The 25,455-nt window shown below is 39.1% G+C and overlaps 1 long non-coding RNA gene across 3 annotated transcripts in view; it reads left to right on the top strand.

Moving 5' to 3' along the window:
• The first annotated feature begins 225 nt into the window (after nt 1-225).
• LOC121933209 overlaps nt 226-25,455 on the top strand; it is a 34,101-nt gene continuing 8,871 nt past the window's right edge. The window contains exons 1-3 of one of the 3 annotated variants that reach the window (XR_006104481.1): nt 1,106-1,225; nt 1,593-1,650; nt 22,102-22,271. This is a non-coding gene — a long non-coding RNA (uncharacterized LOC121933209). Of the gene's footprint in view, nt 323-1,105; nt 1,226-1,592; nt 1,651-22,101; nt 22,272-25,455 lie in introns of those variants that run through there. The other 2 variants (XR_006104482.1, XR_006104483.1) reach the window with 2 other exon arrangements.

Raw genomic sequence — 25,455 nt, forward strand, 5'->3', positions numbered from 1 at the left:
CTTGCCTCACTGATTGCAAGTACTGTAGCTGCAAAATCAATTAACTGAATCTTCTATCAATTTTTAAAAAAATATATGTGCCCATATGTCACACCACAAGCATAGAGTCAGCACTGAGGGTGGTGGTGGTGGTGTATCTGCCAAAACTGAGGATGGATGGTAAACACCCCTCTGCCATTAGTCCCTCCCCTCCAGAATGATGAGATTTCAGATCCATCGTTCCCACTTGTTGAACACGTTTCAGAATCAATTCTTTTCAACTGCTAGAAAACTAGTATCTGGAAAAACCGGGTTTTTATTTTATTTTATTTATTTATTTACGGTATTTATACCCCGCTCTTCAGCCCTAAAGGCTATCAGAGAGGCTTACAATTATTATTATTTTTAATTAGACAGTTCCCTGCCCTCAGGCTTACAATCTAAAAAGACATGACACAAAAGGAGAAGGGAATGGTGTTGGGGAAGGGGACCAGGTTTTGAGAATACCTGCTCCCTTTTGTCATTTGCATTGTTTCTCTGCCAAATGCTCCAAAACACACAACAGGGATTTCAAAAGAAACAAAATATTTGTGAATGCATAAAACTGTTCCATTGCATTTAAATATCTTCCCTTTCTGAAGATAATGCATTCGCTTCAATGCATTCAGTGCATATCTAAACAGATACCTGTTTTTCCCACTGGGGTTGCTACTCAGAATATACATGTCAATCTGCATTCTATTTCATTAATATTAAAATACTGTTTGGTGTGGATTTTCAATCTGACACACAACCTGAGCACACATGCCTCCTGGCTCTAAGCAGAGAATGGAGATCTGTTTACTTTAAATATTTTTTCTTGCTTGCATTCATTTGGTTTCCTCCATTTCCCAAAAAGGATTACTTTGGACCATTGGGTACTTTTCCAGACAGGGCATAAGTGGAGATTTTCTTTCTTCCCCCCCCCCCCCCCCCCCCCCGAGTCATAGTGTTATAGTACATTTGTACATCAGTGAAATGGCACATTTGTATTATAGTACGATAGCTTTAAGGAAGAAAAAAACAGCAAACCACACCTTGGTTTTTAAAAGCCTTTGGAAGTGCCCTAGCACAAAACAAAGTAATTGTTACAAACAGCCCATGCATCCCACAAAAACAGAATGAGCAAATGCAGAGGGGGAAAAGAACCAGAAAAACTTAGCAAATCCCAAGGAACTACTCACACTTCCAAGACTGGAAGAGCCCAGTATGTCATTTTGTGTTTCCCGTGCATTCATGCTTAGGTTCACAAAGGGAAAAGTACAAGATTTGGGAGGAGACCTTTGGTAGACAATGTAAACACAGCTTGGCATTTTGTTTTGCAGTTACATAATCGTAACCTACAGATCTGTAATTGCTCTTTATTCAGTAATACCATGTGGTCACCATTGTGCTACTATTGGCATTATTGTAAATGCCCTCCAAACCCACCTTGACAGCCAGATGCAGCTTTAAACAAAAGAGCTGGCTATCAGGGCAAAAGGAAGATGACATTTCCAGTCCCTTCCAAGTCATGTAGCCAATGTGGGGTATCAGTGACAGTTTTTTAAAAAAGTGTTTTGATCTTTTGCCAGATGTGAGGTGCTGCAAGCGGATTTACAAGTCATCGACTGGCTGCCTTACCATGTCAAGGTAGTATTTCTTGTCCTACCAATAATCCTCTTTTTGACTACATAGATCATAGCACAAACATATTCAGCATCAGAACTAGGAGGAGTTATAATTATGATGATTCTGACAATTATTAGGGAAAGATCTATTCCAGCTAACTTTTTTGGGAGGGATGATTTTGGAACATTTTTCTGTCTCCAGTGATAATTCTTTTTGCGCAGTAAAGAAAAAAGAGAAAATTGAATATCACCTTTCCCAGAAGAAATATCTGAACCAACTGAACAAAGCCAGAATGGCATTTTGTGATGTTCTGAGTATGTCATCACTATGCAGCAGGACTGGCCCAAGATGTTTTGCTGCTTGAAGCAAAGATGGCATTCCCACACACCCATGCAATGTACAATAAACTGGCACTTGACAATTAAGGCAGAAGGCTAACACAGCAGATGGGAATATGGGCAGGCTGTGTGATCCAGAGCTTGCTTTTGCAATCTCTTCTAATTGCCAACCAAAATCTGTTACCTATGGTGACCACAGGTGCATCTACATTACAGAAATAATGCAGTTTGATACCACTTTAATTGCTGTTCCATCATATGCAATCCTGGGGTTTGTAAAGGACTTTAGGCTTCTCTGTCAATGAGTGCTGGTGCCTCACAAAACCACAAATCCCAGGATTCTGTGGGATGGAGCCATGTCAGTTAAAGTGGTGTCAAACCGCATTATTTCTACAGTGTAGATGCATCCCACTTCAGCTTGTCTAATGGTAGGGCCAGCCTTGTAGAGTGGATTTTTCAAAGGACCCAGAAAGAACCAGGGTTTGGGGCTGAGCCATGGCGTATTGAGCTGCACTGCAGACCATACGGGGCTTGCAACAGAATGGAACAACACACACCACAGCAAAAATAGTGCAGCGTGGAGTGGATTACATTCCATTTCACTTTTTCCCATTTTTCTGTCCCCCTGTAAATCACAATTCTTTTGCTGATGAGTTTGCTCTCTGTTTCTTAGGTTGTTATGGGTCCTATCTGGAGGCAAGGGTTTGCTAAATATTTTTGAGTATTTATTCCTGTAAACCTTTCCCTGACTTTCCCTGAAATTCCTAATACCTCTTTTTTGTGCATAAGTAAGTTACTGGTAGTAACTTACCAAAGGATTTTCTTTTTTTTTTTCTTTTCCTTACCTGGAACTGCCAGTGATCCACAGATCAGTTCTTCCAGCACACCCAGCTATTGCCACAAATCAGGAAGAACTGCTTTAGTTTATTTTGCTTTTTTCTTTACTATTTGGTTGTTATTATTATTAATTTTTTGTACTTTGGATTGCCTTTATCCCCCTCTGAGCACTGTTGAGTGCATTATATTGAAGGAGAAAAGCAGAATAAAAATGTTTTAATAAATAAATAATCAAGTTACCAGACTTAAATATGGGTATAGCCTGGCTGAGACATAGAGAGCAGGCTTTGCTGTAGTATAAATAATGCAAACTTTCTCATTCTCTAAGACTGCTCCAAAAGTAAATAAATTCCAAAGGCATTTCATACACATCTGGTTGTTGTAGAGCTATGGGTTTACCAACCATGGTTATTGCATATATTACAATAGAAATAAATACATACAGCAGATATGAAGAAATTGTCACATAGTCCAGGTTCATCATTTCATATAGTGTCAGAAATTATGTGCAAACAACTAATTCTAATTTACCATCATGGGTGGCATTTATCTTAAAGCAGGAAAACAAGGGTGGCCCTCCAGATGTTTGGGGGCTACATCTCCATTTGGTTATGGATGGTGTACAGCATCTGGGGCTGAAATTTTCTGTACCCCTAAATTTAAAACAAAGCAAGTAAGCTCATTCCATCCAATTGTCCCAATTTGGCAGAGACAGTTCCAGTTAACTCCTTGCCATCCCACTTTTTCAGCTGTACTCGCCTGTAGACTCAGGGCAAAGCAAACTGCTGCAGCATCTCGTAACTTGTGGGTTCTTCCTTATTAAAAACTTTGGTCCTCTTGACCACAGTCTGAGGTCACTGAGTCACAAATGTCTCAGTTTTCAACTGTGAAATATTGGAGTGTATTTAAGTTACCAGACTTGTGGTCCCTTTCATCCCATCAGTCTGATTCCTCATGTCATAATTTGTATGTGGTGCAGAAAACCACATTTTGCATCTATCACTAGTAAACTACAATTGGTGGTGATTGACTGTTTGATTATTGGATAAAAAACACAATTTTAAGCCATTTCAGCTTCTGAGATGTTAAAGGTGAAGTCCTGAACAACTTAAACACACACTCAGTAACATGTGTATCTTTGCATAATCAATATGCTAACATTTGCTTTGTTCTCAAGCACAAGAAGTGTGTTGATATAAGGCTGCTATAAACTATGGATGATAGGCCATTGGATTAAAGAGCTGAGGGAAAACGTCCAGGTCCTAGATTTAATCCTTGGCTTGATCAATTGTTCTTTGTGGTGAATAGGAAAGTTCAATAATAAAGGGTATTTACATGCTTCACTAATCTGACTGTGATGTTTTAGTTAGACAGATAGGCAGACTGCTTTATTTTTATCAGTTTGGTCATTCATCTTAGTACTTACTCTGACATCATAATGTTCTCCAGACTTCTGATTGGATTGGTCAAAATAAGACTATATCATGCCTGGTAATATTTTACAACATCTAGAACATCTCATTCATGTAGTTTAGGTTGCATATGCAAGTAAAGGTAAATGAATTCAAAATGGGGGCTAAATAATCCTGGAAGAACAAAGCATTACAAAATTCATAGAAATAGACCAAAAACTGAGCATAGTAGCAACAGGTCAATAAATTGAGATTCTCCTTCTCTGCCTGACAATTGTCAAAGGAATTGTTGTTGTTTTTGTTGTTAACTGCCTTTGTATTAACTTCAACTCATAGCAACTCTGTGGATGAGACATCTTCAAGAAATGCCTGTATGAATTTTCCTAGGCAGAAGATTCTAAAGGTCAAATACTCCCCTAAATTCTATCCAAACAAGTACTTGGAGAAGTTACTTTTGGGGATTATAACTCTGAGAATCTCCCAAGCAGCATGATCACTGACTATGTTTGTTGGCAAATTCTGGGAACTGCACTCAGTTAAAATAACCTTTTCAAGCTCTGGTCCTGATCAATTTCATATGCATGAGAGAACATGGAGCCAAAGCTCAGCTTTAAATATGATGCTGTTTAATATCTACTTATACAGAAATATTTTGTCAAATTCAAGGAAAAACACTTCTTTCAAAATGCACAATAGCGCAAACTCTAGTGAAATTCAAGTGTATTGGATTCCATAATGGGCGGGAAACTTCCTTTTTTGACCCAGGGCCAAATTTCAATTGGGGAATGTATTGGAGGGCTTCGTTCCAGCACTGGGTAGATAGAGAACATGGGAGTGGAGTTGCATCTATACTGCAGAAATAATGCAGTTTGGCACTGCTTTAACTACCAGGTAAAATGCTATGGAATTGTAGGATTTGTAGTTTTGTGAGCTATTTAGCCCTTTCCAATTATTATGCTATTATACTATTATTTCTTAGATTGTACAGCATGAGCAGGTTTACTCTTATCTGTTTTATTGTTTGTATGTACAGCGCTGTGCAAATCTACAGCATTATATAAATAAAGCATAATAAATAATAATAATAATAATCTAAGAGCTCTGCTGCCACAATAATCTACAAAGACCAGTATTCCATAGGAAGATGCCATGACAGTTAAAGGGATGTCAAGCTGCATTAATTCTGAAGTGTGGCAGCAACCTCGGTGGGTTTAAGGACAAAACAAAATGGGCATCATAGATTCTTCAGTCTATTGTTAGAAATGACATTTAAGAAGCTTTATAATAATATTCTTGTTATCCATAATTCTGCAGTCCTTTATCAGGTAAATCTGAGAGAGCCATCAAATACTCTGTCTTTCATTGGGCATCTGAGAGCAATGTCAGGGGCTAGAAGAGAGGCAAGCAAGGGCCTGTTGAAGGAAGACATATTGGCACAAGAAAGGGACGGTCAGAGGCACGGCTGCGGCAACAATCCGGATCAAAAAGCTTTGAAACGCATCTCCTTTTCACGGCATCATAATGATGCCGTTTCCTGGTAGAGCTCTGACACCCTTACATCACCAGGCTGTGCCTCGTGCAGATGGGGCCGCAGCCTTATGACATAACGGCACCGCTATAAGCACTTGGCGAATGTGGACACTGAGCCCTTATTTCGCCACCAACCGCCATCACATCGCTTCGTGTCAGTATGTACTGGCCCATTGCCATGCTAGCTGGTTCCATTTTCTCAAGCATCCATGTTTATGCAAAAGCTATGGGGCACAACTGTGAGTCAGAAGCAACAGGCAATTACAGTGGGATCCATCAGGAGTTGGTTCTAGCACCCCCCTGTGGATACTAAAATCCATGGATGCTCAAGACCCTTTATATACAGTGGCATAGTAAGGAAGCGTTCCTTATATAAAATGACAAAATCAAGGTTTGCTTTTTGAAATTTATATGTTTTTAAAATATTTTAAAAACTGTGAATTCATGGATAAAACAATTTGTGGATAGGAAGGGCTGACTGTATTCCAGAATATCATTGTTTACAAGGCATAATGTGAACTCCCAAAAATAAATAGCCATAGAAGAGTCTGGCTAGTACCAGTTTATAAACCTCCCATTTTCTAAAGTAAATCAAATTATTAAAACAGATTTTTCTGGCTACTCTTTCTGTCACTTTTTTTTTCTAATTTCATGTTATAATTAATGCCAGCCTGTCTTCTTATTTTAATACATGCCTTCATTGTTTATATAACCCCCCAAAGAAAGTAATGTAATAAATGAATAAACCACCTAAAAACATTCAGAGTCTGAAAAAATATACATTCTTTTGAATTATCTCCCCATGTATTGCCTATAGCAAGGTCACCCAATGAACTGTGAGCTTCTTCCTGAAATGATTTCATTTTAAACTATGAACAGGGCCATAGTAGGTCTAAAATGGCAAGGCAAATAATACCTGTCTGTCAAACGACAAATTCTGTGTGACACAGTTTAGCAGTAGGAAAACAGAAGCAATCCTCTGGGACCTTAGTGCTTTTCTGACAGGCCTTGACAAGTACAAATATTTAGTAATAGATTTGCTGTCTCATCCTATTAAATTGAATTTTGCTTGGCAGCTTCTGAATTTAAGATTGTGCACCTGAAGCACTTGCAGAAGGAAGAAGAACTTATCTGAAAGATGATAATAAAAACAAGAGCCGTTTGGCTCCAGCTAGGGAATACTCTAAACAGTTATACTCCTGGTCACTTCTGTCTTTTGGAAGTCAGAGCCTGTCTTGGGTCCTATCTCCCCTCTTCTCTTCCATTATAACCATGAGGAAGTGTGTTGAAACTTTCTCTACCACATTTGATTAAACTTCAGTTTTTCTGGCTTGACAGACTGTAATGTTAACTATGGTTTGTTTGAAGCAAGCTAACTTCACACTCTGAAATATGAAGATGGCTTGTCTACAAACCATAATTAACCCAGATGGCTGTTTAGAGTTCAGGCGGCATGATAAACTTAGGTTAATGGGAAACAGAAACAAAAGTTTTAATCTCTTCTTTATAGTTACACTAGAAGTGTTCTTGCCATGATAAACTATGGTTTAGTGTAACACCTGAATGTGTTTACTCCATTATCACTTGTGTGAGTCTGTCAGATTTTCTAGCTTTTGCACTATTTTCCTCAAAGCTAACAAGTCAGTCTAAATTTAAGTATGATTCACTTCAATAGAATGAATTATTGCTTTTGCCCAGATAGCTGTCAGTTTGGGAAGGTGATGTTTATATTTTCACTGGTAGCATATTTCTGTTTTTGTCTTCATACACTCTTCATTGCTTATAATAATTCCTTTGATCTGCTGCCTTTCTCATGATTTACTCTTTTTCATGCAATCTGTTCTTTTTGTGTCAGAATTTTCTGTTGTCTTTGTTCATCTCTTGTGATATTTCCGTTGCAGCTTTTTGACATTTTCTGTTGTAGTTTTCATTTGGACTAAAGGATTTGTAGCTAGGAAAAACTTTAAACTTTACTTTTCATCAGTCGAAGAGGAATTTAATCATAGAACCATAGAACTGTAGAGGCAGAAAGGAATCATTTAGTGTTATTTAGGACCTTATCCTGTGGGGAAATAAGCCGGCTTACCTCTTCTAGCTTCAATTCTGGATCCGTGATGCCCCCGAATGTTATCATAACTAAATCGCCATCGGTCTAGCCGCAATGCATCCTGGGTCAAAGCCTCACTCAGCTGGCCATTTTTTTGAAGTTAGAAGCTCCCTGACTTTGAAAAAGTGCGGGCTGAGAAAGGCTTTGACCAGGGATGAAACCGGGCATTCGCATCATGGCTAGATCAGTGGCGATTTAGTTATGACAACATCCGGGAGCATCCCAGATCCAGAATTGAAGCCAGAATAGGTGAGCCAGTTTATTTCCTCATGGGATAAACTCCTTAGTCCTAAGTGTCATTTAGTCCAAGCCGCTGCCAAGAGGAATTTGAAGCTAACACATCCCTTACAGGTAGCCATCCAATCTCTATTTAAAAACTTGCGATGAAGGAGAGTCCATCACCTTTCAAGGTAGCCTACCGTTGAACAGCAGTTGCCAGGAAGCTGTTGCTATCAAGTTCTTCCTAATATTTACCTGGAGACTCTCTCTCTTTTTTGTTTTTTGTAGAAGAAAGATAATCAAATAGTTCTTTCTAAAGTCAAGCAAATAAATGAGCAAATAAAGTCTGGGAAATACAGTAATTTCCTTTGGGTGGGAAGTAGCTCTGCACAGGTTCTTCAGATAAACATTGCGTGCTCTGTACAGTTTTGTCTCACACAGTATTGAGCAATTATGTGCTCTTGTAAAAATCCATTGAATGATTTGTCCTAGCTTTGTAATGCTATTTAGAATAATTGCTTGCCTGTGCAATGCGATGGCATAATGACCGTGTGCTTGTTAATATTTTATCAAATAATTGCTTGAATTGCACAGCAATTCTTTTCAAAACTGTTATTTCTGTTGTGTTTCACTGAACTCTTTCGAGGACTTTTTGAGATATTCATTCAGGAGATGGGGAGAAAATAGGGCACAAGATTGCTGATTTACAACAATCGTTTATTTTATTTTATTGCTCTTATATCCTACCGTTCTCTCAAACTGGGATCCAAGGTGGCTTTTAGGTTTCTTGAAATTTTACTATTTTCTTGAAGACTTGCAGACTTTGCATCTCTAACAGAAACTCCTCTAAGGGCCACCTATCTATACAAAATCATCCTATTGTCGGTCCAGTTGTGGTTCCACTTAGTCATAGCCCAGTTTAAAATGATAAGTCTGTTTTGGAAAATACAAGCAACATCTTTGATCCTCTCCTCTCTTCTCCTTCATCTTTGCAATGTCTTCAACAAATTACTCAACACATTGATCTCATTTCACTCGGTCATCACTTCTGTTTTGAAAGTAACCACAGTTCTTGTAATACATAAACACAGGGAACTTTTATTGGTTCACACTCTTTTTAGGGATAACATATTGAGATTAGTTCCAGATTTTAGGTTCTTCACTCACAACAGTTATAACAAACTAAAGTCCCCAAAGTTCAGATTCAACAGGATTTATCTAAAATCAGAACCAGAAGGTTGTGAAAGAGGAAGAAGGGGGTGTGTAAATCCAAGGTTGGCTGCAGCTTATTCATTCTTATTTTTATTTATTGAAATTAGCCTTACCAGGCAGTTTCATAGTAAGTATTTAAATTAAACATGTAGGCCAGAATCTTGTATGGGAGATAGGTGTACTGAGCATTATAGTTGCGGTGCTATGTAATGAATCTCAGCCTGACCACCACCACAGTTCCTGCTTGCCTGGGGTCAAACTGCCTTATTTCTACAGTGTAAATAGCAGCTTGAGATAGAAAATTTCAGAAGCATCTCTCCTTGTCTCAGGTAGGAAAAATGCAATAGCAAATACCTATATCTATCTATATAGTCTGTATCCTTTCTTGATACTTCTATGAAGGTCAGCTGGCTGAGCTGGTCTACTGTAATTCTCTTTAGTTCATATAAAGCCTTCTTCTAACTTTGCCTGCTTTCTTTAGCTTCTCCTCATGTGGATGTATTGGGCAGATGCCGTGTTTTTATTCCCTATACAGCTGCTTCTGTGGGAGTTTGAGGAACAGAACTCTACATATTTAATAGCTAACTTTAAGAATTGAAAGCACGCTAGGAACAAAGGTTTAACAAATGTATAGACAGAACTGAAAGTCATCATCATAAATTGTCAGTGGCATTATGCTCGTGTTCAGTAGTGTTCCTTGCTTAGCAAGGCAGAGAGATGAAAAGATGGAACTCCATATAGCAACAGGCAGAGCAAGGCAACAACTTCACATGGCAGAGGCTTGGCAGTTGGGCAGTGCTGGCATCACTTCTCTTCTCCTCTGAATCTCCTCACTCAACATTTATGCACTCTTAACATTAGCAAGTTTTGCTCTGATTTGGTAGAGGTCAGTGGCATCAATAGGGTCAGAGTCACCCAGTGCGGTTACTCATGGTGTCACTCCCCACGTTGAATTCCTCCCACACCACGCAATACAGAATCCTTAGTAATGCACAGACAACTAGTAAAACTAAAATTATACCTTCAAATTACATTATAGTATACACAGCCTAAATGCATTGACATATACATAGTTTCATATGTCTGAAGGAAAAATTTGGTGAAAGGTGATGTCTTTAGAGAAAAATTTAAAAGAATAAAAATTTAAATTTTATATTATTTTTTAAAAAAAATAAAAGTTAACAAGTAAATTTTTATAAACTTTAAATTTTTAAAAAATTACCTGGAGCCTCTCCTTTCTCTTCCCACTGAGCCTCGCCCCATTCACACCATCTCTTCAGCATTTTAAAGGGACACAGGTGAATGCCACAGCTTATTTCTGTCAAAAGGAAGATGTTTGTGGAGCAGTAGTGTCACCCCACCCATAGGATGTCACCTGGTGCGCTCCGCACTCCCTGCACCTGCCTTGTGACACCATTGGTAGAGGTCACTGTCCTCTAAAATAGATGTCTGGTCTAATTCTGATACATGGAGTGAAAGCAGGGTTATCTTCTTCTGTGCCTCAGGCAGAGAAGCATCTTGGGCCAATTTGGCCCCTGGACTACAGTTTTACTAATATAAAGACTATCACATTTCTCTTTATGTCTGCTCTCTGCTGTTAAAAACAAACACCTGTGTGTTCTTCTTACTGCAAATGACACAACTGGTCAGCTGCAAGGTTTTGTTTTATTAAAACTGAGGAAATGGCCACTATCCCTTTTTTGCCCCAATAGCCTTTGGTGCAATCTGTAATTTGGTTTAGCACCCACAAGAAGTGATTGTAAGAAAGGGCTCTTTCAGACAAGGCTTTTCAGATCCAACCATCCTTCCTCCTCTTGCACAATTTTATTGGGTGGTGATGGTGAGCCAAGTGATGTTGTTCTCCAGTTACAATCAGCCCATGTTTCTTCAATACAATTCTTATTACTGCAAAAAAAATCCACAGGCAGTAAAGAGCAGAAGAGAAGCATAGCTTCCTCAGTGATGTGAACAAGGAAAGTGGGAAAAATGTCCCCAGAGAAAGTGGATTATAACGAAGAGGCTGTACAAATTCACCCCTTTCTGTCCCAAATCAGTGCTGCGGCAACTGCATGCTGCAGCACCGATCCGGACTCTGGAGGGAGCAAAAAAATGCTGTGAAAAATGGCTCCTTGTAGCTCCCTCCAAGGGGCATGATAGGCGTGCTGGCATGCCATGATGATGCCCCTTCAGTGCTGCACCATTTAGGCACTGTGCCAGAGGTGCATCATCATGGCATGCCCTGTGTGAATGGACACATGCCAAAATGGTGCCTTGCCGGTGCAGTTAGGGTTTGGAGCATGGGGATGCTCAGCCCACAGCTCACCCACAGGCCGGCACTTTGCACCGGTCTGTACAGGACCTAACTTATGCCTTGTCTTTCCTTATTGCTTATTGTGCATTTCCCATCGCCAAGCCATTGTTGTGCTGCAACAAATTTACTTTTCCCCAAAGTTGTTTTCTTTTTGTTTTCAACTTTGGAAATAGTTTGCTGATTTTTAAAAGTGTATGGATGTGTTTGGTTTGCAGGTCTATGAAAACAGATCCTGCTTCCAACTCTCCATTAATAGCCTCTTGAGTCATTTTCTGAAGTTGTTTTTTTTCAAACAAACAAACAAACAAACAAAACTCCAGCATGTGTCTACCTGCAGCATTGAAAACATCAATTTAATAAGATGGTTCTGCTTTGCAGCTTTCTTGATTTAAAAACTAGATAAATAAATGTGAGTTAGTGCAAATGTACTGTTTTTAAATGAGAGAGAGATGGAAAGATTTTGTCACTGCAAAAAAGCTGTGTTGTTCAAAAGGAAGAGAATGGCTAATTTAAACTTTGATGTTGGTGGAGCATAAGGTTCAGCCAGTGTTTTCACTGAAGTCCAGGAACTGGCATCTGCTAGCTGAGTCATGGCTCAGAAGGAACCATCCTCATGCCACCTGCTGTCTATCAGAGGTTTAGCAGTAGTACATGTGAAAAAGACCTTGGGATTATTCTTCATCAAAAGTTGGATGTGATAAAGCAGTGTAATTTTAATACTATTTTAGCCTGCATTAAGAGAACTATAGTTTCCAAAGCAAAAAAAGTAATCGTCCCACTATATTCTATGCTACTTGGTCTTTATTCAGTACTACATTCAGTTCTGGGCATCTCTTTTTAAGAAGTATATAGACGAGGTGGAGCTGGTTTAGAGACGGGCAACAAAGATGAACAAAGATGACTACCTCCCTGGCCCAATTTAAGAAGGACCTGAAGACCTTCTTATTTCAGCAAGCATTCCCCCCATAAAAATTCCTAAGGGCCTCCCTCCTCTTCCGTGGCCATGAGGATGGGCTAATGGGGTTTTAGCTGTTCTATTTTTACTGTGTAATGTATGGTGTGTTTTGTTTTTAATTCACTGAATGCATATGTATAATGTGTGTAAACCGCCCTGATCTAAGGAAGGTGCGGTATACAAATAAAACTTTTATTATTTATTATTATTATTATGATAAGAGGCTTTGGGGTGAAACAGACAGTCAAATGAAGATGCTTCCAGACACTTTGGAGGCATGCTGTTTAAACGATGCATGCTTCCAAAGCAGCCGGAAGCTGCACCATGTTTCAGTCCTTAAGACTGAAGCAAAAAAGAGCCAGGATAAACTGACTCCTGGTGGCACCGATCAGCCCCTGCGTGCACAACCCAACTTGGGAGTGGGCCTTGCAGTCAGTGGGGTTTGACCTGTTTCCAACTGGAACAGACTCAGGCTGGTCTTCCCTGCCTGTCTGCTCCAGTCCGTGGAGAACATGTGAGGAAAAGTTGAGGAAGGCATATTCAGCTTGAAGAAGAGACATGATTGCAATCTTTAAATATCTGAAGCACTGAGAGCAGGATATAGGGTTGTTCTCTGCTACTCCAGAGCATTTGACCAGGCCAAATATTTTTAAGTTATAGGGGACAAATTTTGATTGAACATGGGAAGGAATTTCTCAACAGTAAGAGCAGTTCAGCAATGGGACGAATTACCTAGAGGGGTGTGGGGCCAATTTCTCTGGACACCTTTGTTAAAGACGGGTGGGCAGCTACTTGCTGTGGATGATACAGTTGGAGTGCCTGCATTGGACAGAGGGTTGGACTCAGCTTATGAGGTTCCTTCCAGCTCTATGATTCTTTGACTCTATTTAACTGGGGGAAAGCAGATTTTCACCAAGCAACATCTGGCTACCATTGCACAGCCATAGTGGATACCTTTTACATAATGTCAGAGAAAGTAGTTAAAATGGTTCAGGATCAATGCTTTGGAACTTGGAGAGCCCCATGCTACAGAGCCTCACTACTCTGATGCTGCAACCATTTTGGTGCATTGGAAGTTACTTTTGCTTTTGTTACTTTCACTTGCAGATTTAAGGTAAATTAAATCTGTTTCAATACACACACACCACCATCTCATTTGCAAAGACCTAATTGGCTCTTATTGAGTGATCATGTCTTTGCGGAAAAATTGAGGGTTTTGCTGAATAAGATGTGGCAGGGCTCTGGGGGCAGAAGTGAGTGTCCAGGAAGGTCACAAGGGCTTCATGGAACAAGAAGCAATTCTGACTCTTTTTTGAGCATAGCACTTGGTTGCACCATTAAGTCACTAAGCAGACTGTGGTCTTTGTGCCCTGACAAGATCCTCCTTCATGTTCTTGCACTGGGACTGAATTCTCTTTGTTTCCAGAACAAAGTGGCAGTGAGGCACCATATGCAGGATAGGGACAGCTGAGATAATTTACTGAGAGCAAATCCCTTAGAACTCCTACCTGTTTAGTTAAAAAAAAAAGGTTGTCCAAAAGTTCTCACAAAACATCAAACTACAGAATGATACCATTAAAAATATTAGAAGCTGAATTAAATAAGTGGCAACAATTAATAAACGTATATTGTAATGGAGGAAAAAGAACTAGAATAAATAAGCAATTTTGGTATAGATCCCAGGGAAAGGGAGGGTTAGGCTTCCCTAATATAAAGAGATATTATGAGGCTAATCAATTAAGATATGTAATAGAAAATTGGATAGAATTAAAAATAGGACGAGAAAACATAAAAACCTAAGGGAATAAAAATGTCATGGTTTCATTACATTCAAATAGAACAATGGTTTGAAAATTGTAAGAAAAAGAATATAGAAAAGGAAAAATATACGCAATTTGAACAAATAATTCAGAAAGGAAAAGAATTAAAGGAAAATGAAAATATGAAAGGAATAACTAGCAAAATTTATAAAATATTAATAGAGAAAAAAAGAAAAAAAATAAACCCAAATTTTTGGAAAGAAATATGGGAAGAAGAACTAGGATGTAAATTTTGTGAAAATGAATGGAATAAAATTTGGGAAATTATTATAAGATGGTACTTTTAATGTCAGTGAGATTACACAATATAGATAAGAATAATTCAAAATACTGTTGGAGAAGATGTAATGAAGTGGGATCATATATAGTACATATGTGGTGGCAATGTAAATATGTAAAAAAAAATTGGGAAATAGTAGTATTAGAAATTGAAAATATTGTGGATATAAGAATAGAAAGAAAACCAAATATAGTATTGCTATTACTATATAATGATGCAAAATGGAAAAAAGAAGAAAGAAGTCTTGTAACAAATTTACTTTCAGCAGTGAGATTAATCATAGTGAGAAGTTGGAAAATGAAAATAAATGTGGAACTGGGGGATTGGTATAAAGAAGTCTGGCAAATAGCGATTAATGATAAATTAACATGTAAATTGAAAGTGAAGAAAGGATTATGGAAAGGAAATGATTTTGATGAAATGTGGGGAAATTTTATTGAAAAAGTAATAAGAAAAGAAGATGGAAAATTACCTTCACAAGATGAATTAAAATTTTGGAGGTTGCACCAAAGCCACACTCCATTCCTAAGCACTGGAGTGCAGCTTTGGTGCAGCTTCCGGATTCTTAGGGTGCATGCATAATTTAAACAGCATACCTCCAAAGAGACCCGAAGCAGCTTTATTTTGGCAGTCTGTAACAGGCCTATGATATGTTCAAAGGACCTGACCTATGTATGGACTGGAGACAGCCCCATGGTAGTTTGATATTCAGTCTCTGCTGACTTAGGCGGGCGAGAGGGAAGAATTAGCTGGGATTAAACAGGGAGATGGGGTAAGTGCTCAATTGAACACATCACCATAAACCCAGAAACCCATTTAGCCAACTTCAGAAGGAACAATTCTTTTCCTACTGCAGCAGAATCCCAGAGAACCAATTTTTTAAAAGGGCAATGTGGTGTAGTGGTTTGAGCATTGGACTACGACTCTGGAGACCAAAGTTCTCCACGCAGACATTATTTACTATGCATGTTCTGTCAACAAGGGAAGAGGGCTGTGATCAATTTGGTCTGAATAGTAAAGCCTCCCCTATGCAAGGTTCAATTTCCTCCTCAGCCATGGAAATTTACTGAGTGTCCTTGGGTGAATCACATACTCTCAGCCCCAGAAAACCCCATGATGGGGTCTCCGTAGGGTCACCATAGGTCGAAATGATTTAAAGCCACACAAGAACAACAGTTGCAGTAGGAAAAGAGCAGATATACATACTATACAATGTCAGAGTCCAAAAATAGATTAAGACTAATATGGATGAAATAAATGACATTTATTTTATAAGCCAAGAAAGCCAGTTGATGAATAACCCCAGGGTAATATTAACAACCAAGAAACAAATGGTTTCCTTGAAAATAGTTAAAACATTTCCTATTTAGAAATGTCCCAGGATGTTTAGTAGGGTTTCTTTCAAGGTAAGTGTCCACTGGGCTGCAGCCATCAAATTCAGAAGTCCATTCCAGACTCTGTATCCATGGGTGATACATTCCCAGACTTGCCATGGAAATGCAGAACTGTGGATAATAGTGAACCATATCAAAATGAATGACTTCTGGAGGACGTTGACCATAGAATAATGCAGTAGGACCTAGAAATTCCTGGGAAAATGACCTCTATAGGTATTTATAGGTCCCTCAGACAACTCTGTGGTCAACTTCTACTGGAAACATAAGACAGAATAATGCTAGAGGACCTAGAAAATGCTTAGAGAAAACTTCTTTCCTTCTCTTCTCTTTTCTTTTTTTGGATGTGGGTAAATGAAACCAGGGTACCAGTTCTATGGATATGGTGTCATACTGTGAGTTTTTACGATTGGTTTGGAACAAAGATGAGAGAACCTAGATAAATCTGGCGATTTCCTTTACGTGATACATTTAACTATTTACTTGACAAATGCTGTCCCCATCCTCCATTGAGAACATTCATGGTTCTTCCCAGCCATTACAGCCCTATGCAGACACCATTTACTATGCATGCTCTGGCAACAAGGAAGGAGGGATGAAATCAGTTTGGTCTGAATGGTAGAGCCTCCCCTATGCAGGGATTTTCCCTATGTGACTGGAGACCCAGTTGTGTAGAGATTATCCATATGCAGAGTAAGCTCCCCTATTCAGATTTGTTGCATTCTTCATGTAGAGAGCAAGGGAACTAAAGAGACAAGGGTCAAGGCTAGGCGACTCCCTTCTCTGCACATTTTTTGGAACATGATTATATAATGATTACTTACAGTAGGGCTTAACGTGTCCTAACATTTTTCACAGCAATGAATTAGGCTTAGCTTCAGCAAATCTGTCCTTTTTTCATAACCACCTCCTTCAGCACTTCTTTCCTTCAGCTCAGAGAACAAGCAGAAGACTTATTCAAAGGAAGGGGCAAAAACAGTAGCTGCAAGGCACACTGTGAGGATATTAAAATATTGAAACCTTCTTGGCTTTAGTGTTTGCTATTCCTTAGCAATATGGCTAAAGTTTTGTTTTGAAAGAAAAAAACTTAGAGCAGTGCAATAATAGCTCTCCATGTTCTGTAGCTGACCTGAAACTAGTGCCATGTATTCATCGCCACAGAATGGCTGAAAACCATGACTTTGGGGGAAAAAATATTAATTCACATTTTTATTTCCTCCTTTCTGCCCTGTGTTTCTTTTTTAGTCTTTCCTTATGTTCTGTGATATTACCTTTTGGCATTGTCATGTATTTTTCTTCTCATATGAGTATCTTAATTTCCATCTTGGAAAAAGTAATTTAATAATTGTCTCACAGATGTTAAGACTATGGCTGGCATAGAAAATCTGACAACAGACAGCTATTTTTAACAGGGCAAGAAACATGAAATCTGGCTGTCAATATCATACTTTCTCCACTCCTGCTCAGATCCATGTGGACTTTCAGCTACACTGGCCCATTCTTCATGCTTGCATTTTCTTTAATGTTGATAGTGATTGCAACCTAAATTATTCAAAACACATGGCATAATTATCTCCCATCTTCATAACAGCCCTGTGAGGTAGATCAGCATGATTAATACCGTCATAAACAGTAACTGAGTAAATAGTAGCTTGCTTAAGACCACGTAATAAGCTCATCTTTGAAGCAAAGTCTGGATGGGCAACTAGTGGTCTGATTCAGACAACAGTCCTATTTATTTGACGATAAGCTGTCGTTGTTGTGTGTCCTGAAGTCATTTCCAACTTACGGCGACTCTAAGGTGAACCTGTCATGGGGTTTCCTTGGCAAGATTTGTTCAGAGGAGGGTTGCCATTGCCTTCTCCTGAGGCTGAGAGAGTGTGATTTGCCTAAGGTCACCCAGTGGGTTTCATAGCCAAGCAATAAACAATAAACACTACTATTAAAACAATGGCACCTATTCCTTAATTTATTTCTGAAATTTAGGTGTCACTTTCCACCACAAGAGCAGTCTTTGAGTTATAAGAAAGGCTAGAATAACCAAAGAAAGTAGAGACCAAAGGCCAGAATCGTACATGGTCATTATGAGTAAGCACCATAGTTACAGTGCTAAGCAATGAATTCCAGCTCAACTTCGCTACCCCCATTTACTGGGCAGCAGCCACTGCAATTAATGGGGGTCTGTTCCCCTATCTTTTGGGATGCAGCTGTCTACTACCTCTTGTGAGCATTCCCCATTGCGACAGGCAGAAACAGGGTTCATGTCACAATTCCCCCCCCCCTCACTGGAGCTTGCTGCACTAAGCCCTCCTTATCCACAGATTTTTTTTATCCATGGATTCACGCATCCACAGTTTGAAAATATTTTTAAAATGTGCAAATTCCAAACAGCAAACTTTAATTTTGCAGTTTTATAGAAGGGACACCATTTTACTATGCCACTGTATTTAATGGGACTTGAGCACCCATGGATTTTGGTATCCACAGAGGGTCATGGAACCAAACCGCAGCAGATACCAGGGACCCAGTGTACCTTAAATGCTGCAAACTGAGTTGAATGTGCAAGAGTACATACAGTTGGCCCTTCATATCTAGAGAGATCCCATTCCGGACCCCTTGCAGATGCCAAAAAGTGCAGGACCTCCCGTTAGTATTGATGGCAGTGCACTGTGCATGTAGCCACAGTGGTACAGCCACATGCATACATTGCCATTGGGGTGAATTGGGAGAGGCCATCTGCAGATGCAGAAATCTGCAGATGGCAAGCTCACGGTTGGGGTGGATGGATTGTACTTTGCACTCAGTTAACTCAGGGGGGCAGGGAGAGGAGCAGAAGATATGGAACCTTGCTCTTCCCAGTAGGATCAGGCAAAAGCAAACTGCTTCAGCTTCATCTAACTTATACGTTCTTCAGGTATGTTCCAAGTGATATGATGGGAAAGTATTATGGGGCTACTACAGGACAGCTCCACCTCAGCTTCTCACAAATAGCCACATCCGGGCAGATTTGTATCAGATGTTTTCCACAGGAGGCTAGGCTGGCCCCCTCCTGACTTTCCTTTCACTGGCAGGCAAATATGTTTTTGTCCAAACAAGCTTTTAATGTGTAATCATTGCCAGGAAGGCTTTTGTATGGGGGGGGGGGGTGTTCCATGTTTTTTAACGTTTGTAATTTTAATATAATTCTATACTGTTTAATGAGATGGTTTTAACTGTTTTTAAATTTTGTATAGTTAAGTTTTCAGCCAATTTTATCTAAGAGTCCCACTCCATGAAAAAAAAATGGCATATAAAAAGAATGGATGGGTGGATGAGTGTTCCTTGTGGTACTGGAATCCTCAGCTATGCAGGACTTTAATAGGTGAAATCCACCAGCAAATTTGAGCAAGAAACACCTGGCAAGTAGGCATGTATTTGGGGCCCAAACACAGGCAAAGATAAAGCTGCTTTGGGTCACTTTGGAGGTATGCTGTTTAAATGGCACATACATCTTAAGAGGCCAGAAGCAGCACCAAAGCTGCGCTCCAATCCTTAGGATTGGAGCATGGTTTTGGCGCAGCTTCTGGCCTCTTAGGATACATGCATCACTTAAATAGCATACCTCCAAAGTGACCCAAAGCAGCTTTATTTTGGCCTGTCTGTTCAGGCCCATAGCCAGTTACTGCTCACACCTAGTGCTTATAGATAGTCCCTATTTTCAAATGTACAAAGTTAAATCTTTTCCTGACCAGCTCTCCCAAATGTAACCGTGACTTGCTTCTTTCACCCTCTGAGTCTCCTGCCCTTTCATGTATGCTTTTGATGAGGCCTTCCAAAAGCAGTGATTTCTCCAGAAACAGTCAACATATTCTGGTAGATCTGAACTGCTATGTCAACATTCACAGCTATCTAAATTTGATTGCAAAATTACTGTTTGTATGAACTGATAAAATAGCTTGTAGTGGCATGGTGTTTTATAAATTGGTAAGAAATGAATTTTGCATTTTTGACCTCAGAATCCTGTTTCTGGTGGCCACTGACAGGCAGGTTTCAGTGTATTTCCTTTCAAAGAGATGAAGCAAGTTTTGAACTTCAAATAAGAACAGATAAACATGGAGGTGTTCAGCTATTACTGTATATATGTTCTATCTCCAAAACATCCTAATTGACATCATACAAAAATTGTCTTCTCAGAATATTCAGTATATAGCAGAATTGTCATATTCATTTGGAAGTATCAGGTACCAATTTTAATACCATTTTTAACAGTCTTAATAAGCTGGTCTTCCAACAGGCAATTTGCTATGGGGTCTTTTTTATTGAAATAGGAGACTGATTGGTAATGGGACCAATCCAAAATTAAAAGTTGTGGGTTTTTCTAAGTAATTTGATCCTGTTACTTGCAGTATTTTAGAAACAATTAAAGAAACCATTTTTTTATCCTTACTCACTGCGGTGTTTAAAAATTAATGGTTGCCTTGTTCGTTGCATTCTCATTACTTTTTAGTTACTCTTGGTTACTATAACCACATTGGATTTTATTCCAAGTGTTAGATGCTGTGTCTTTATAAATATAATTAAGTGGAAGACAACTTCAAGACACATCTTGATATAGGTGACTCTAGCGTGCGGAGGTTTGACAGTAAACTTCAGTCTTGTGCAGCCTTTCCAACTTTGTTGCCCACTAGATATTCTGGAGTTTAACTTCCATAAGCCCCAGGCAGCAGGGTCAAGGGTGAAGTATTAGGGGAGCTGTAATCCAAACCATTTTTTTCTTGTAGCACTTAAAATCAGAGGCAGCATGCCTCTGAACAGTTGCCTTTGGAAGCAACTGGAAGAGAAAGCTCTTGTCTTTATGCCTACTTATGGGCCTTGGATAGCCATATGTCTAGCTCCTGTTAAAAAATGTGACTTACCTTTCCCATTTTGTAGCCTCATTTGGGATGCAGCCAGGTATTATTGCATGGATTTTGCTGCTGTCACTGCCTCCTGACTGCACCCAGGCAAACATCCAGCTAAAATCCACCCTCAGCTGGCCGATTTGCAAAGTGAAAAGAGGCCAGTTGAGGGCGAATTTTAGCTGGATATTTGCCTGGATGCAGTCAGGAGGGGGTGATGGTGGCAAAATCCATGCAATAATACCTGGCTGCACCCTGAATGAGGCTAGAAAATTGGGGAAGGTAAGTAGCATTTTTTAACAATGCGATAATCTCCTTTGGCCTGCCCTTGTAGGGCTCTTCTTGAGGAGAAAATAACATTTATAGAGAATCCACAAAATACAATCAGCCCTTCTTATACACGAATTCAAGCATCCATGGTTTGAAAATGTTCCAAAAAAGTATAAATTTCAAATATCAAACCTTGATTTTCCATTTTTTATAAGAGACACCATTTTCCTATGTCATTATATTTAATGGGACTTGAGCATCCACGGATTTTGTTATCCACGGGGGATCTTGGAACCAAACCCCAGCATATAACAAGGGCCCACTGTATTGCATTGCTTTTAGTAGTACAGTACAGTACTTAGGAAATGGGTCTTTTTTTAAATAAACATGATTTTATTTTATTTTTAAATTATTTGATTAAAAAAGACAATTGCATCTCAACATGGTATGACATAACATGACAATACTCTTTCGCATTCACATAAAACATACATCCTAAACACAGCATAACAAAATAGAAAAAACAAACAAACAAAGAACATAAAAGAAACTAAACAAAATTTTAGACATCTTAACCAATAACTCCACAAAAACATAGACAAAGTAAAAAAAAACAACTTGACTCCCTGAATTCCAATCATGCCATTTTTGAACTTATTTTAAATACCATTTCTACTTTGTTTCCAGTTACTTTGGCCACATTACAGCTTGTTCCTTGAACTGTTATAAGTTTTATCAATTATCACTTTATATCAGTGTCAATTTTCAGTATTTTTCATTTGGCATCCCCTTAACCTCTTGACGCTACATTATATAAATGAACATAATTTTTTAATCAGTTGTTTCAAATTCAAGTTAATGTCCTGATTTTGTTTTGTTTTTCATCTTCCCTGTTTCATCTATTGTTCAGGATGTACCTGCCATGCCCCTCCTTGAGAGTTCAGCTTCTGGGTGAAGCAGATCCATCCATCAAGCCACCCACCCCAAAGTTCAGATTCTGCAGATGAAGCCGACTTGCTACAGATGGGCCCTCCTCCAGCTCAGTCTGACAGCCACTTGAGTGATCCACAGGAGGAGAAGGTAGGAGAGATAACACCTCAAGAAAGGAGGAGGCTTTGGCATCTAGAACAGGCCTATTACCACACTCTGCACACCCTTCACAAATATCTGGCCCATCCAGATGCCCACTTAGTTTTCTAGGCAAAGTATATAGGCATGCCTGACTGCCAACATTGCTCTTCAAGAATTAAGGATCAGTACTCTTAATAGTTAAAACCTTCAAAAATTCAGTTTAGCATTGGTTCATTAAACCCATGTTCAGTTATTCATACTTATCATAAAGGTACTGAGTGTGCTGCTCTAACATCTAAGGATCTGTTCCCGTAGCTATCGTGGGGGTCATAGATCTTCATCTTTTCTTGGAGATATTTTTGCTGCCTGCTTTTTCAAAATGATGCCTCAGGTGGAGAGTTAAGAAGACTGATTCTTTCCCCCCTTTGGAATGAGTCCTTCAGAAGCAGGTCTATTAAAGTGAACATGTATAACTTCATAATTCTATGACCAATGACAGCAGCAAGCATTTTCAAGTTAAGTTATCTGGAAGGTAAGAATTATTTATGTGAGATTTCAAAACACACATTTAATGCACTCTAAACACATAAAATATACGGGAAATTCAAAGTATACTGCATCTAACAATGTGTAGGGAATTGGTTGTACCAATGTCTTTCAGAGACATCAGGGTGGGCGCACGTATGCAGGTTTTGGAGTTAGTAGTTTAATAAGTAATAACATCTTTAAAAATGCTGGTGTGAACATTAACATCTCCAGAGCTTTGAGTTCCATTAAATATTAATGTTTTTTTTATTTCAAGTTTGTGTGTCTGTGTTCTGCTTGTTCTACAGAGTTGCATCACATCCTGTTTTCAATTGATCAGTTTATATTAAGTTTTGCTCTTTTCTGTTTTTTGACTGGGATATATGTTTGTTACTGGAGCAAGATGGAAACTTTGGGCTAATCTACATGTTTAAAATACTTCTCATTCCAGTCAAATAGAATGTGATCGAGCCACAAGCAATTTGCAGGGGTTCTGGCTTTTTGAGCACCCACCCTTCCCTGCAAACAAACAAACAAAACAACAACAACAACAACTTCTTGAACTCCACAGAAAAAGGCTTTGTTTTTACTGGAGTATAAACTTAAATCCACAGAACTGTGCATTATTGCACATATGGCCTTCTGTCTGCTTAATATGCATTCGGACAGCTGCCCATTTTCAGCAGAGAGCAAGTGAACAGATGCAAATAGATGCGAATTTGCACAAGAAAGTGAAGACAAATAGCTGTCAGTGTGAACGTGTGAAAACGTGCATCAATTAACATAGTACAGTACACTTACGTGTAGACTAGCCCTTAAACATCACAGAATCTGAGCTGCTCAGTGGAAGATCCTTGAGAAGTCTCATATGAATATTTTCTACCCAAATGTAATTAAGTGCCAGTGAAAAGGGAATTAACTGCATGGAGAAGGGGAATTGGGAAGAAACTGAACATCACCATTTTATGGAGAAAAGAATTAACCCCTTCCTCTTCCTTGCTCAATGTGACCAGATATTCTCTTTTTATAAGACATATCCTAAATTTCAACCTTCAGTCCAGGAGGAATTCCAAAATGCCCTCCATTTTGAGCGTGACTAAGAAGCCCACTGAATAACACCACGTTTGCTGTTCTCCTTTAAGAAATTCATCTATTTGGCAGCTTGTCCTTGCTGCAAATAGAGGGAAAGGATGGATCCTTCTAAAGTTCTTTTTTCGTAGGAGGAGCAGCAGACAAAACTTGCCTTCTGCGCTCAGGGCACATTTGTTTCTCTGAGAGGGAAAGGACAGCAAACATACTAGGCAATGGGCTGCTTGTAGGACACAGTCCAAATGTTGAAAGCCCCCCCCCCTTAATTTCAGCACAGTGGACAAATGAAAGGGATAACTTAAATGTAGATTCAGTCAAGGGGTTGTTGCTAGCAAAGTACAATATTAAGCATTTGTCTTGCTCAGAATTCTATAAGTATGGGCATGAACAGACAGGCCAAAGTAAAGCTGCTTCAAGTCACTTTGGAGGTATGCTGTTTAACTGATGCATGTGTCCTAAGAGGCTGGAAGCTGCACCAAAGCCACGCTCCAGTCCTAAATACTGGAGTGTAGCTTTGGTGTAGCTTCTGGCCTCTTAAGATGTGTGTGTTATAGATGTGTGTGTTATTTAAACAGCATACCTCCAAAGTGACTTGAAGCAGCTTTATTTTAGCCTGTCTGTTCAGGCCCTATATTGCAAGCCAACAAGGCATTTTAATGAAGATAAGTTCATCAGAAAAAATATGGTTGAGTATATCATGAAATACAGTATATGTAATACAGCTGTAAATAAGCCATATGAAATGAATTTATATTTATATAACTGTTTTGAATATCCCACATTTTGAGGTGCCCTGTCCCTGCTCCAACTCCTGTTCATCCAGAAAGGTGATAAAGGGGTGGGGGATATATACTCATTTCAAGTATACTCATTAATTTCAGTAGTGTCTTGTTTAGCCTGAAGTGCAGGAAGACAGGAGAATACTAGACAATATAGTGTCGTCGTGGTTAGAATGTTTGATTGTAAGATATGGGAGATCCAGCTCCACAGTGCCACTCAGTTATGTCTCTTAGGCCTGAGGTATCTCAACAAGTTCCTGTGATGAAGTGTGGAGGAGGAGAGCTATCCATGTCATGTTAAAGAAAAGCTGGAATAAAGGAAACTATTGAAAGAATAAATAAAATTGGAGGGGGGATCTGCCCTTGTTCTCCCTCAGGTTATGATTTACTTCAGTAATAAATGTGGCACTGAGAGGGGTTAGAGAGGATTAGAGGTAGAATTAGAATTTATCTTTCCTCTCCCATTTATTATACTTCACGTGATCTTTTATGAGTTAAAAAAGCAAACAACCCCTCTCTTCCATACAATTCATTGGGGCATCAGTGTGTTGGGCATGGCTGGACTGAGCTCACATCACAAGACCTAGCAAATTTTGGCTTTGTTTCTGAACATATTATCATCCAGGCAATGTAATCTGAACTTGGAGAAGTTACTCTTTAGACTAGAACTTTTAGAACCATGCTGGGGGGTTATGGAACTTTTCCCAAGCTTTGTCAGTAAGTAGAAATTATTGAAGAAATAATACGGGGATCTGGAGTTGGATAAAGCCAATTGCTTTTTTTTTCTCCAGTAAAGTTTT

The sequence above is a fragment of the Sceloporus undulatus genome, chromosome 6, assembly GCF_019175285.1.
Source record: "Sceloporus undulatus isolate JIND9_A2432 ecotype Alabama chromosome 6, SceUnd_v1.1, whole genome shotgun sequence".
Classification (NCBI taxonomy): domain Eukaryota; kingdom Metazoa; phylum Chordata; class Lepidosauria; order Squamata; family Phrynosomatidae; genus Sceloporus; species Sceloporus undulatus.